Consider the following 10,547-nt stretch of genomic DNA (forward strand, 5'->3'; position numbering starts at 1 on the left):
CCGCAGTGATAGCTGCCCACTGCTCCAGGTGTATGTGTGTTCACCACTTGTGATTACTCTCTGGATGGGTTAAAAGCAGAGGTCACATTTCGGGTATGGGTCACCATATCTGACAAATAGGTCACTTTCACTATGCATTATTTTGTGCATTTAAAATCGGAATAAGGCAAAGAACTCTGGGGTTCGAACGTTCTGACACTCAAAGCGAAACGCGCACATGAAAAAGTGAAGCTTTTTTTGTCATTGGTTACATGATTTCTCCGTTAAGAGAAGTTTAGAAAGCCACATCACTAGTACACAGTGTCAGGGACTCAGACATGCCGCACTGGCATATCAACATGTTTGGAATTACTGGGAGTTTCGCTTGCCTTCAGGACAAGCAAGCGTTTATCCAGGTGGATAACACCATGACTGCCTTGTATAAAATTTATGAGGGAGGATTTCTCTCCCATTACTTTTGGTCTTTTCCGGCACTTCCACCTGTAGAATCAGCAGAGGTTGATTCAGTCAACATGCTGTAGTCAACTGAAAACTCAATTGACGTACATATAGGAGGATAACGTTAGCATATGATAGCGAAGGAGCTAAGTCAGTCATGGGCTAAATAAAACATCCAAAGCCAGCTCTATATTTTTATCTTATTTGGCAAATGGGCACTCAGAGTTTAGCTGTATGTATGTTTATACATTGTGTACGTTAATATGTTCAGCTCCGTCAAGCTGTCACTGTTGTTTTGATAATGAACATTGGCGAACAATGCGGTTAGTTTCGTTTTAAACGTCTCAAATTATTCGTACTTGTATGGTGGCTGCTAGGTGTCACTGCGCTGCAGCAGAAGCAAACACATGCAAACACAATAAAACAAAAGCAAATTCAGAAAGCATCTTCATTAGTTTGGCGACACATGCCCGGCAAATACTCGAAACACAAACAAACACAGAAACGCGCTGCAAACTGCACAGACAACACCGGAAGTGTTTCAGGGGGACCGCAAAAACTGATGCACCTGATCGGGACGCACTTCACTTTGACTGTTCAAATTCGTTAGTGGAGTTGTCAGCCACATTGAAGGTAAAGGCTTTATAACTTTATTTTAACTTTCTTAACGTACGTCCGTAGGATATTATTAGACTGTCGATTTGAACAGTTTAACAAAAACGATGAGACGTAGTAACTGCTCGACTTACTTAAACAAGTGTCACTATAAAAAGTTTAAAGGTTTAAAAAATGATTAAAAACTTGTCAACATATTCTATTCGAAATAGCCAATGTGGCTGACAACTCCACTAATGAATTTGAACAGTCAAAATGAAGCGCATCCCAATCAGGTGCATCAGTTTTTGCGGTGCCCCGGAAACACTTCCCTTGTTTCCTTTCACCGCGTTTCTGTGTTTGTTTGTGTTGCGAGAATTTGAAGCACGTGTCTGTGTTTGTTTGTGTTGCGAGTATTTGCAGGGTATGTGTCTAATGGAGATGCTTTCTTAATTTGCTTGTGTTTTTTTGTTGTTGCATGTGTTTTCTTCTGTTGCAGCGCAGTGACACCCAGCGGCCACCGTATCCTTGGGCTAAAACAATCTGTCATAGCAAACAGAGCATACTAGTTATGCGCTCACGTTGTGTGTGTATAACTTGTGAATGACATTGACAAGCACTTATGTCCATGTAATTCCACTGAGATCTGGAGGTGTGGATTCCGTCAGTTTTAGGCAAGCATACACGACAATGGTCAGGATGCGCTGTTTTATTGTGACTGATTTTTTTAGTCTCAGGACCACACGTGTGTTGTGACACGCTGGACGGAAAGGGGTAGGTTGCGCGGTAACTCATTTTCATTTAAAGAGACATGCACCAAAACAGGTTGCTGTGAGTATAACTGTTTTTGACGCGGCAAAAAGAGTTTGTTTACACAGCCATTGAGTGTTTTTAAGCAAAATATGTTAAAGACATTTCATGAAGACCCTAATGAATCAAACCAACCTGTTGAAAGTGCTCATCCAATGAGTCCTTTAAAGGTCCAGTGTGTAATTTTTGGGATGATATATTCATAGAAATAGAATATAATATAAATAGCTTTGTCTTCAGATGCATGGGCGTAAATCCCGTGGGGACGGAGGGGACATGTCCCCCTCCATCGGGTTGTCCCCCCAAATCAATTAAACTCGCATTCTCTATTGTCAAAAATATATTTATGTTTACCTAAACTAATTGTGTAATTAGAAGAAAATACAAAAACAAAATGCGTTTTAAGTTTAGAAACCGTTGAGTTCCCCCTCCCCTGCCTCTCATATTGGTTTGGCCCACTGCCTGCTCTCCCCATTCATCTCACTTGCGCATTGCGCAACACATTCAAGTCAAGTATGCGACAGTTCATCAGTGGTTGTTGAACTCCAGTAAGAAGGCTATTTTATTCACTTTAAATGAAGTGATTCTCTTTAATGTAGTTGATGCTTATTCATTAATAAATTAGTTGTTGTAAAAAATGCTGATTACCGATGTATTTTTGTTGTGAGTGACAATGACGTATGAGCGCTGCGACGCTAATTTGAAGGCTGCACTCGGGGATGTAGACTTTGTTTCTACCACTGCTGACATCTGGACGGTGAAAAATAAAAGTTTTATGGGTGTAACAGTTCACTGGATTAATGCCACTTTACAGCGCAACAAGGACGCCCTAGCATGTAAGAGAATTAGAGGCAGGCACACCTATGATGTAATTGGAGCAGAGATCAGATATGGAGAAGAAATCCCTTCATCATATGGACTGCATGGCAAAGTTGTTGCCACTGTAACTGACAATGCATATTTTTTTGCCAAAGCATTCAGAGTGTGTCAGCCCTGTAATTTGGAGTCTGAAAATGAAGAAGATGGTGATGATGAGGAATCGACTTTTACAGATGTCATAGAAGCTCTTTCAACCGCATCTGGTGATAGACAGTTTAGCCTCCCTCCACACTACAGGTGTGCATCACAATTAACCTTATTTCAACAAGCGATGTTGACAAACATCTAAATTCCAGTGCAGACACCAAGGCTGTATATAGGAGTAGTATTGCAAAATGCTCTGCTCTTTGGACTAAAGCAAGTCGATCAACATTAGCCTCTGAACAGGTGGAGGAAGTCAGCCGCAGGAAACTAATGGTACCTACATCCACAAGGTGGAATTCCCTGTACGAGGCCATTTCCAGAATCATCACAATTCTGATGAATGAGCTGAATCCCCTGTGTGTAAAACTGGGAATCAAGTGCCTTAATGAAAGGGAGTACCTATTCTTACAAGAATACTGCAGCGTGATGAAGCCCCTGACCGTAGTTTCGGACATTTTACAAGGGGATGAGTGCACCTATGGGGCTTTACTACCAACACTCACAAGCCTGATGTCAAAGACACTTGCCCTGAAAGATGACCTCTCTAGAATGACAGCCAGCCTTCCAGATGTCATTGTAAAGGTAAGATTATTATTTGATAATAGATTTGGGTGGATTTGTTGAATTTATTATACCATTCATGGTGGGCAGATCTTACACTTTGTTTGTTTTAAGCAGTGAGAACAATTATCAAAATGATAGAATATAATGAAAGATCAATTATTCATCCCCTGTTCAATATCAGGGATATTGATCATCATTAATCATGAATATTAATCTTTACATCAATAGAAGATTGAAATAAAGAGGTCAAAACAGCCTCGACCAAAATTAAATCTCATACATTATTAAAAGCACATGATATGGTTTAGGTCAGATGCTCATTTATATAGAAAAATAAATATATTCTTAGTTACATCATATTGTATTTTACAGGCCATCAAGATTCATTTTGATGCTGTACTGGATAGCCAAGAAGGACTTCTTGCACCGCCACTTGTCCCAAGTTCAAACTTCGATGGCTGAGAGATGAATGTAGGAGAGAGCATTTGAAGGAGCTTCTGACAACAGAGTGTCGTAAAGCTGCTCCTGCAGCTGACAATGCTAATGTGTCCCAACTGGCAGCCATCCCAGCTGAAATTGACTTTTTTGATTTTGAGAACCAGCCCACAGAAAGCTTCTAAGCAGCAAAGGAAGTAACTGACTATTTAAGGTCAGGGTATGAGCTTGAGATACTGAATCAGTTTCCCAACCTCAAAAAGATGTACATGAAATACAACACTCCAACTCCATCCAGTGCACCAGTGGAACGGCTGTTCAGTTTAGGTGGATTGGTGCTTTCCCCGAAAAGGAACAGACTGTGTGATAGGAGGTTTGAGAAGCTTCTGCCGTGCGATATAACCACTGTTTCACTCCGAAAGAAAACAAAAAGACATAGGGCCTTGTTATGGGAAGCAATAAACTGTGACTGGACTTACAGCCTTAAAGTGGCATGCAACAGCATTTTCTGTTTGGTAAAAAAATAGATTTAAATGTTTTAGATGTTGGAATCTGCAGAAAGAATAGAATTAGGCTGAAAGGTCGCTTTATATCAGGTCGTGCATCATGTTTTTGAAAAGAAACTAATTACTTTAAAAATAAGTAATCAGTAAAGTAACTAGATAACTTTCTTGGAGAAGTAATGAGTAATCATTAAATAATTACGATCTCCAAGTAACTTGATCAACATTGGTCGTCACTCATTTCAGTTTTCTGATGCTAATGACTGGAACTCAAACCTCAGTTCATTTGCATTTTTTAAAAGCTTAATTTTGTCATTTGTTCTGATCATTGTGCTTGTTTTTAGTTAATAGACTGTTAGTTTTTTTTTTACTTTATAATTGTGTTATTTTTGTCATGTTTTCTATTGCACTGTACCTACTCCCTATGAAACAATGAACCACAAACAATGAACCAGCACAAGACAAGAGACACAAGCTCAATATATAGGGAACCAAATCAAGAGGGAACAGGTGCAGGAGATAAACTAATTAACACTAACTAGGAAACAGGAGGGCAGGAACAATGAGAAGACTGGAGAGAGAGTATGGCAACAAATAAGTGCCAAAGTAGTCTCTCTCCAACATAAAACAAGAGATCCTGTCTGGAGTCGTCATTGTAAATGAGAACTGGTTCTCAACTGACTTACCTAGTTAAATAAAGGTATCACACCGATGGTTCCACCATGGTTCTAGACTGCAGCAGGAGTAGGAGGTTGGCAATTAAACAGATGTACGAAATGTAATAAGTTTAATTAAATGTAATAATAAAAAACTTTTGTTTAAACTCTACAAGTAGTTGCTCCTTGTTTTACATGAATCCTAACACATACATTGGTCTGAGAACAGAACTGGCACAGATTTGGTGGAAACAGTTTGTTGTTTGAAGTTGTCTTAGTCTGATATTTTCTTACCTGTAAAGTGTTTGACTTTTGTACTTTCAGCTGTCTGTTGCATTTTGTCTAGGCTAGGCTAGGCTTTGTCTTGCCTGGGTTATCAATTGCTGCTCTGTGATAAAGAACAGATAGCAGTGAACAAAAACTATAAAAATCTATTATCATTTAATGTAAATTATGAAAGTTCATAACTTGGCACCTTTGGAACTTTGGCAGAACTTTAATGGCGCTACACAGTGTATTACCTTTTACCAAACACTAGCATTCCACTATGGAGGCATGCACTATCTATATTGTTTGTTGAATGACAAAAGGATACGTTGGATGAGGGCCCAACTTTACTCTGTCTCCACTTGGTGAATGTTGTGGACTGTAGGTTTCCTTATCTGTGATAATCTAATGCAACAAAAAGGAAACATTTATGTTATGATGACATTGCAAAGGCTGGATTCACATGCTGTCACACACTTTCGTTAATTCAAGAAACAAGGAAATCCAGGAGACGATAACAGAACCATCCAACAAACACAGAAACATGAAACAACGACTGGCAAAAGACAACTGAAACATAAAGATATTTATAAAGGTATAAAAACCTTAACAAGAAACATCTGGGCCACACTAATCAACAAGAAAAACTACAAATGACTACAATCATGAATCAGAACACGATATGACATTGAAGTCCAGTAAACTTTACAAAACGAGACACAGGCTGTCTTCATTACAGTTTGGAATTGTATGGTTTTTGTTTATTATTTCTGACACAGGAAAAGAAGTCTTGTCTTTACCAAGTCCTGGTAAATTTGAGCTGTAATACAGTACTGGCCCACTTCTTATTGGACTGACAACCCCCCCACACAGTAGCATCCAAATAAAGTGTAACTGGTTTTTTTCCACGCCATTCTTCTGTGTAGAGATCAACTCCTAAAGGATCAACCTGTAGATAATAAACATATCCTGTAAAGTGTTACCACTGACCACGAGGAGACAGAGGGTAACGTATGTTAGCTCAGGGTACCAAAGAACGTTCCTCTGGTCCATACCCCTCCTAGTCCACTAGATACTCCAGCCGGCCACCTCAACATATAGAGTCCAGGATGTTCTCCACTTGATATGTGTGCTGTCCTTTGTCAATGGCTGGAGGACGTGGGTTTCTACATCAAGCTCTGTGGAGGGAATTGGAGGAGGATCAGTAAAGCGCTTAAGTAAATAGACATGGAATGAGGGTGAGATGCGAAAGTGGGGTTGTAACTGAAGACGGTAGGGTTGATTTGACATTCGATAGGGAAGGGACCAATGAAGTTGGGACTCTGCTTCCAACAGGGCTGCCACAGACAGATGTCCCAGGTCATGAGACCGACCTTTTCTCGGCCTCAAATTGTGGAGTGGGTGGCTGATGTTCATTTGCCTGGCTCTTCTGTCTGCATACAGCCCTCTGCAGGTGGACGTGGGCTCAGTTTCAGACCCTCTCGCTCTCTCGGAACCGGTATTCTTCAGCTTGCACCAAAGACGGGTGTCCTAACCAGGGGAACAGTGGAGGTTGGAAGCCAAGTATGAACTGAAAAAGTGTGGCTGGTGGTGGACTGCTGTAGAGAGTTCAGTGCCTACTCGGCCCAGGCGAGGGATCAGTGCTAGCTGTCCGGATGATTATGAAATCAGCACCTCCAAATCTCCTGGATCTTCCGCTCAGTCCGGCCATCGGTTAAATCGAGGGTCTGTCCCAGTAGGCTGTAGGAGGCTTTCCATAATAGTTAGATGAACTGGGGACCCCTATCTGACACCACATCCTCAGGGAGGCCAAAATGTTGAAGCACCTGGTAGAAGACAGCCACTGCAGTTTTGATGGCTGTGAGTAGTTGACATAGAGGAATGAGTTTAAAAGCCTTCGAGAAACGGTCCACAAAAACAAGGACACAGATGGAGGTGTCAGACGGGGTTTGGGCGAGGAACAACGCACACACAAAGTTGCAGTTATCACAACCCAGAAGGGAGATTTATTTAAACACCGGCCCGTGGCCTTGAGAACCAACAACAATGGTTAGTATCCCGTGGTGAATGGCCCCTGGTATGTGTAGCATGACTCCTTGAATGTCCCCGGGTAGGTGCACCGTGACTCCTGGTTGCTCTCCGTGTCCTTGGTGATCGTGCGTGTTGAGTCCCTTCATTCCCTCGAACGCAGCTTCTTCCGGGTTCGAGGTGGCTTGGTCGCTGCCGATCGTCAGTCGTCCGACCCTGCCGTAAAACAAGAGAGTTTGCAATCAGACACATTGAATTGTGGAGTCGTTACTCACCATGCCTCTGGCGATGCCGGCTTTTATGCTTGTTGAGATGAGCCTCTGACTATCGGCAGCTGTTCTGTTGATTCCCATAGTGAGACTGATTGCGCTAGGGTTGACTCGTCACACAGGGACAGTTCTGTAATGAAGTCCATCGTGATGTGGGACCAGGGGTGTTGAGGTGTGGGCCAGGGGAGCAACCTTCCATGGGGTAAGCGACAGAGAACCTTGGAGATGGCGCAGACCGAGCATCCCTTGACAAAACAGGAGATATCCTGAGTCATTCCTGGCTACCTGTAATGACTGGAAAGTGTCGGCTGACAACCTGGATAGCCCAGAACAGAGTGAGCTGAGTCTATAAGGGAAATTTACAAATCAGCAGGGACAATGATCTTTCCCACAGGACCTCCCCGCGAAGCTTGCTGCTTCCCGTATCTATTCCTCCAAAGCCCATTGATTGAGGCTCACAATCATGGCTGGAGCGAGTATGGGCTCGGGGTCTGCAGTGTCTTGGTCAGGTGAGTGAACATGGGACAGGGCATTGGCTTTAACATTCAGTTAACTTTCAACTACGGCGGTTGGTCACTGTAAAGTGGAACCGGGTGAAGAACAGCACCAATCCGGCATAGTTGTCAGGCAAAATTTCAACATGTACGACTGTAACACGATCGATATGATTAAGCGAAGGAGATGGGGTTGGGGTGGCGAGAACACAAAACACAACACACTTTCATTCACAAAACACAAAGTTAAAGTAAATAATATTATAAATGATGGCACACCTCTCACGGCTCAGGTTTCTCTCCTGTAGATTATTTCTATTAATCGTAGATTCTTTCTCTTTCCGATTATTTCTCTCCTGGTTAGATTCTTGTTCTCTCCGGTAGCTTCAATCTCTCTCTGCGTGTTCTCGGCCAGACTCTCTCTGCGTGGTTTCGCCTCCTGATCGCTTTTACCCTCTTCCCGCCAATCACTGGAACGAGACACAGTTGCTTACAATCTGCACTTGACCTACTTACCAGTCTCCTGTCTCGGTCTCTTCCACTGCAGACTTCCCTAAACCACGCCACCCTCACCAAAACGAACGATAATATTAAACCATGACAGTGAACAAACAAATTAAGATTAAATAAATTAGTAATTCAAATTCGTAACACTTCAAATCTTAATTTGAAAGATTATTGCTGCCAAATGAGTATATTAAACACAACCTCTTTAAATTTTGATGCTTAAGCTTTGTATTTTAAGTAGGGCTGTCTACGCGTTAACACACGCGATAAAAAAAATCAGATTAACACGTTAACATATTTACACAATTAACGCAGCATCCAGGCCCCCAACCGCTTCTCTGCGGCTGGCCACACATCCCGTGAATCAGTCGAAGAGGAAGAAGCAGTGTAGAGGGGCACTGCCCAGTTCTGTCCAGCTGCAGGCGTGCAGGCCTGCCCAGCAGCCAGTGATCCAACCGGCATCCAGTCTGGTCCAGCAGCCTGCTTCCAGCCCGGTCCAGCAGCCTGTACCAAGTTCTGTCTTGGCACAGACTGTGACTCCTCCTAGGACTAAGACTGTTCCCCCCATGGACTCATGTGTTTCCCCACCCCCCTCCCATGTTTTTTTTATCTCTGTCAACCCAACCCAAGTGTTCTGTCTGCCTGTCTGCTCCTGATCTTGTTCACTATGTTTTGCTGGTTTCTGTCACTGTCTCAGTCTGTCTTGTCCTGTAGGTCACCTTGAGGAGTGTCAGGGTGTCGCTCCTTAAGGCGGGGGTTCTGTCATGAATGATTTTCTTGTGGCAGAATCATGCCGGACCCCTTGTTTAATGTGGAGAGAGCCATTTTGACCCATTTGGAGTTCCATATGCTTTGTCCGGTCTCGTCTCTGTTCCCGCCCTTTCGTCTCTTCATTAGTAATGTTAATCATTTCATGCCCCGCACCTGTTCCTTGGTTTAATCTCCCAATATATTGCTCTCATGTCTATTGTCCTGTGCTTGTTCGTTGTGCTTGTACCTGTGTTTTTGTGTACCGATTTGCTATGTATACCTTGTGTATGACCAGTCGTAGATCTATTTACCTTGTCTTGTGGAATTACCTTATCATGTTGGATTTTCCTTTGATATTTTGTTCCCCCAGTCCTGTATACGTTGTGTAAGATAAAGTTTGACCTTGTTCTCCCAGCTTTTGCCCCCTTGTGGGACATCTTTGTATTGCATTTTGCCTTTGTTCGTTTTCCCCATCGTGGGTGTTTTGTTTTGTTAATAAAAGCCTTTGTGTTCCCCTTAACTGCTGCCTGCATTTGGGGTCTCTTCCCTGAAGATTCGTTACATACATAGAGTCCATGGATTCATCTGTTTCTTATGCTTCTATGATCATCAGTACATACCAACGTTAAATTATGGGAAGACATTCAAATAAAATTGCACAAGTAATTCATCAATAAATAATCAATGATTGCCAGTAAATGCACCACAAATAAATCTTAAAAAGACAATTTCAGTGTTTAGCAAATAATTGTGTGATTTAGTTCAGGTTTCTTTGTTTCTCATATTCTTCTCAGTCATTTTGCTACAGGCGAGCTTTTCCCAGGGCCTGTCCCGACATGTGTACGTAGGAAAGTGAAGTCAATGCATACCCTCTAAAGCAGGAGTCAGCAACAGGAGATAATATCAATAGCAATAATATCTGGCTAAAATATCTAAATAAAGGATAAATTATCCTTTGACTACGTTCTGGCCCGCCATCTAGCGGCTAATTAGTGGCCCGATTCCAAACTTACTTGCCGACCCCTGCTCTACAGAGCCCTCCATGACACTTTTTCATGACGTTACTTCCGCATTCCTTTCTTCCAATGAACGTCTCTATGTGAGCGTCGCAACTCTGTTTTTAATGGCTCTGGTCAGTCTTATATTCCATTGACGATTGGCTCATTTTACTGGAAGGCGGGACTTCCTTCGCTAGATCGGCCATACTGA

The sequence above is a fragment of the Triplophysa dalaica genome, chromosome 22 (assembly GCF_015846415.1).
Source record: "Triplophysa dalaica isolate WHDGS20190420 chromosome 22, ASM1584641v1, whole genome shotgun sequence".
NCBI lineage: Eukaryota > Metazoa > Chordata > Actinopteri > Cypriniformes > Nemacheilidae > Triplophysa > Triplophysa dalaica.